The sequence below is a fragment of the Triticum dicoccoides genome, chromosome 6B, assembly GCF_002162155.2.
Source record: "Triticum dicoccoides isolate Atlit2015 ecotype Zavitan chromosome 6B, WEW_v2.0, whole genome shotgun sequence".
NCBI classification, from domain to species: Eukaryota; Viridiplantae; Streptophyta; class Magnoliopsida; order Poales; family Poaceae; genus Triticum; species Triticum dicoccoides.
Window position 1 is genome coordinate 501,102,065 of NC_041391.1, and position 5,386 is coordinate 501,107,450.

Sequence of the window (5,386 nt, forward strand, 5' to 3'; positions counted from 1 at the left end):
ACCTCCCAACTTATTCACCTCAAGGGTGATGTCAACAATAATAACTTATGATCACTCATATCCTATGCCTAGATCTTTCCTCAACACATGATGCTTACAAAAGTGAAAAATAAAAAGGAAAAGAGGAGAACACTATTGACTCTTGCATAAAAAGTAAATACATAGAAGTAAAAGATAAGTCCTTCACAGAGGGAAGCAGAGGTTTTCATGTTCTTTTTTTCGATGCACAAGCTCTTAATGCAAAGGAACGTCACTTTATGTTGCCCCTTGTGATATCAACCTTTATTATGCGGTCCATCACTTTTATTTCTTTACCATCACAAGATCGTACAAAGCTTATTTTCCCTGACAATAAAATATCATACATATTTAGGAGAAATTTTTATTGCTTTATGCACCAATGACAACTTACTTGAAGGATCTTATTAAATCCATAGGTAGTGGGCTCTCATGACATGAAACTGGGTTTAAGGTTTTTTGAATGCACAAGTAGTATCTCTACTTGGTGCGAATTTTTGCCTAGCAAAGATAATGGGCAAGCACCACATGTTCGAGGATTTATAACAATATAACTTCTATGTGAATATAAGCAAACATAATCCATTATGTTGTCTTCCTTGTCCAACGTCAACACCTTGGCATAAAATACTTAATGTGGGCTCACAATCATAAAAGATGTCCAAGATAGTGTATTTGCATGTGAATCTTCTCTTCCCTTATTAATTTTTTCATGAATTGCATCACTGACCAATGCTATGTTTGTAAACTTTCAACAAATTTTACCACTTATACTTTTCCTTATGTAATGTCATTACTTTCCATAAGATTAGCATATAATCTTTTTCATTATTTTCATTGCTAGGATTGAAACAAAAACTCAAACTACTCTTTACTATATAACTCTCAGCTTGATTACATAGATAGATAGATCATGAAACTAGCACTCGAAAATAGATCATACTAAAATTTTATTCAACTAAATGATGAAATAGCTAAGGATCGAACTAAAAATAGGTAAAGATAATAAAAGTGATGGTGATACGATACCGGGGCACCTCCCCCAAGCTTGGAACAAGCCAAGGGGAAATCCCATGCCCGTTTACTCAAGTTTCTTTCTTCGGTGATGGTGGTGGTGATGAGGTGGGCTTGTCCTCCAGCTTCCATGGCATACTTTCACCATCATAAAAGGATGCACGAGTCTCCGGAGTCCTAAAACTTGCAGCTAAACTCATACCTTTGAATCTTGCCTCATACACCAAATTTCAGTTTTGGAGATCATAAACTTAGCCTTGAAGATAATCAATTCATTCGTTGAGCTTGAAGACGATATCCTTCATGGATTGGCCATCCACCTTGTGATCATGGGTGAATTTTGTGATCATGGAGTGGTTGGCACTCAGTCCACGTTCCACCATCCCTTGGCACTTGAAGATCTCCTGCTCCACCGCTTCGAGCCTGGCCTCCATGCTTCCTGTCTTCTTGGGTCCTTGAATGTCCCGGATGTGGAGCACCCCCGCACGCATCTCAATGGATAGAGGGTGCTTCATCACCTCCAGTAGGTAGGCGTTGATGACCTTCAAAACTTGTCCTTGGAAGAGCTTGGTGGAGCAATCACGATCTAGATCTGTCAGAAAAGTAGTATGAAATAAGAATAGAGGATATTTCTGCGAGGTGGTGGTCAAAACGTCTAGGGGTATATATATAAAGAACTTTTATATTGCAAAACGAGTATTCTGGAGGAAAACAGAGTCGGGAAGCTTCACGAGCGGCCCACAAGCCAATAGGGAGCGCCCAGGGGGTGGGCGCGCCCTGGTGCCTCGTGGGCACCTATGTGCCCCCCTCTGGTGTTTCTTATTTTTGTATTTTTTTCTAATATTCCAAAACTTACAAGAAGTATTTTTATGGAATTTTTGGAGCCAGTTTACTTACTGTATCATGTACCTCTTCCATTTCAGTATTCTGGAGTATTCTGGAAGGTCTCTCTTATGTATTCCTCCCATGTCATAGTTTGAGTAATGCCAGTTTCAACATTAATAGGCATACCTGAGATATAATGCTAAATTCTCTCTCCATTGACCACCTTCGGATTAGTGCCTTCGGCGTTATTGATTTTAATAGCTCTAGAGTGATAAAATTCCTCCATGATATATGGTCCTTCCCATTTTGAGAGAAGTTTTCCTGCAAAAAATCTGAAATGAGAATTGTACAATAGAACATACTCACCTACTTTAAATTCCTGTTTTTGAATTCTTTTATCATGCCATCTTTTAACTTTTTATTTAAACAATTTGGCATTTTCATAAGCTTGGGTTCTCCATTTGTCTAACGAGATAATACTCCCTCCGTCCCAAAATTCTTGTCTTAGATTTGTCTAGATACGGATGTAACTAGATACATATGTATCTAGAAAAATCTAAGACAAGAATTTTGGGATGGAGGGAGTATCAAATAACATCTTTTCATCGGCTTTATGTTCTAACTCAAGAGGTAAATGACATGCTTTTCCACATACCATTTTATATGGAGACATATCATAGGATTTTTATAAGCAGTTTTGTAAGCCCATAATGCATCATCAAGTTTCTTAGATCAATTCTTTCTAGATCTATTGGCGGTCTTTTGTAAAATTAATTTTATTTCTCTATTGCTCAATTCAACTTGACCACTAGATTGTGGGTGATAGAGGGATGCAATTCTATGGTTGGCATCATATTTAGCAAACAATTTATGGAATGTACCGTGAATACAATGTGAACCACCATCAGTCATTAAATATCTAGGGACTCCGAACCTCGAGAAAATAACTTCTTTAAGCATTTTAATATAAGTGTTGTGATCAGAACTACTAGTTGGAATAGGTTCTACCCACTTAGTGACGTAAGCAACAACTACTAAAATATGTGTATACCCATTAGAGGAAGGCAAAGGTCCCATATAATCAAATCCCCAAACATCAAATGGTTCAATAAAAAGTGAATAATCATAGACATTTATGGCATCTATCAATATTACCAATTCTTTGACATTCATCACAGGATAAAACAAACTTATGAGCATCCTTGAAAAGAGTACGCCAATAAAAAATAGATTGTAGTATCTTGTGTGCAGTTCCATCTCCCGCATGGTGTCCTCCATAAGCCTCAAAGTGACACTTCCGTAGGATTTATTCCTGTTCATGCTCAGGTATACAACGTCTAATAATACCATCTACTCCTTCTTTATAAAGATGTGGGTCATCCCAGAAGTAATGTCTTCAATCAAAGAAGAACTATTTCTTTTGTTGGTATGTGAAACTAGGTGGTATAAATTTAGCAACAATATAATTAGCATAGTCCGCATAGCATGGACTATTACGAGAAGCATTTATGAGAGCTAGTTTCTTATCGGGAAAAATATCATCAATAGGTAGTGGGTCATCAAGAATATTTTCCAACCTAGACAAGTTATCAGATACGGGATTCTCAGCTCCCTTCCTATCAGTAATATGCAAGTCAAATTCTTGTAGCAGTAGAACCCACCCAATGAGCCTAGGTTTAGCATCTTTCTTTTCCATAAGGTATTTAATAGCAGCATGTTTGGTGTGAACAATTACTTTAGAATCAACTATGTAAGATCTGAATTTAGCACAAGCAAACACAACTGCAAAAAATTCTTTCTCAGTAGTAGCATAATTTCTTTGAGCACTTTCTAGAGTTTTACTAGCTTGATGGATAAAATTTAATTTCTTATCAATTCTTTGTCCTAGAACAGTGCTATTTGTGAGCTGCGTTGGGATTTCCCCGAAGAGCAAAGGATGATGCAGTATAGTAGAGATAAATATTTCCCTCAGTTTTGAAACCAAGTTTATCAATCCAGTAGGAGAACCAAGCAACGACTAGTGAACCAAGCAACAACTACTAAACAACACCTGTACACAAACAAGAAATATTTGCAACCCAACGCGAACAAGGGGTTGTCAATCCCTTGACGATTACGAGCAAGACTAAATTGTATAGTTTTTGATAGATAGATCGGACAAAAATACAAAATAAAATAAATAAAGTAAAATTGCAGCAAAGTATTTTTGGTTTTAATAGATGATAAAAGATAGACCTGGGGGCATAGTTTTCACTAGAGGCTTCTCTCGTAAAAATAGCATACAGTGGGTAAATGAATTACTGTTGGGCAATTGATAGAAAAGCAAATAATTATGAAGATATCCAAGGAAATGATCATGTATATAGGCATCACGTCCAACACAAGTAGATCGAAATGATTCTTCATCTACTACTATTACTCCATGAATCGACCACTATCTAGCATGCATCAAGTGTGTTGAGTTCATGGAAGAACAAAGTAATGCCTTAAGCAATATGACATGATGTAGACAAGAAAAACTCACGTATGAAATAAATCCCATCTTTTTGCCCTTAATAGCAATGACACATGCGTGTCATGTCCCTTTCTGTCACTAGGATTGAGCAACGCAAGATCAAACCCATTACAAAGAACCTCTTCCCATGGGAAGATAAATCAATCTAGTTGGCCAAACCAACCAATAAATCAGACAAGAAATTACGAGGCTATAAAAATCATGCATAAAAGAGTTCATAGAAAACTCGAATAATATTCATGGATAGATCTGATCATAAACCACAATTCATCGGATCCCAACAAACACACCGCAAGAAGTCATTACATCAAATAGATCTCCAAGACCACCGAGGAGAACATTGTATTGAAGATCAAATAGAGAGAAGAAGCCATCTAGCTACTAACTATGGACCAATAGGTCTATGGTAAACTACTCATGTATCATCAGAGGGCAGCAAGGATGATGTAGAGCCCCCTCCGTGATCGAATCCTCCTCTGATAGAGTGCCGGAAAAGGCCTCCAGATGGGATCTCGTGGTTGTGGAACTTGTGGCGGCGGAAAAACTATTTAGTGGACTCCCTAGTTGGTTTCACGACTTTAGACAAATTATAGTGGTGGAGTTAGTTCAAACAGAGCCACGTGGGCCCCACAACATACCAAGGCGTGCCTACCCCCTGGGCACACCTTGGTGTATTGTGGGCCCATGATCCATTGTTCGGTATTCTCCCGAAGCTTTTAGTGCCTCTTTTGTCTAGAAAAAAGTCTTGAAAAAGTTTTGCGGCATTTGGACTTCGTTTGGTATTGATTCTGTGAAACCAAAAAACAAGCAAAAAATAGCAACTGGCACTAGGCAATAAGTTAATAAGTTAGTCCCAAAAAATGACATATAATTACTTGAAAGCATATATAAAACATCCAAGATTGATAATATAATAGTATAGAAAAATAAAAACTTATAGAAATGTTGGAGACGTATCAAACAACACCAACAACATAATCAAAACTTATAGAAAGGCAAGTACCAATTAGGTGG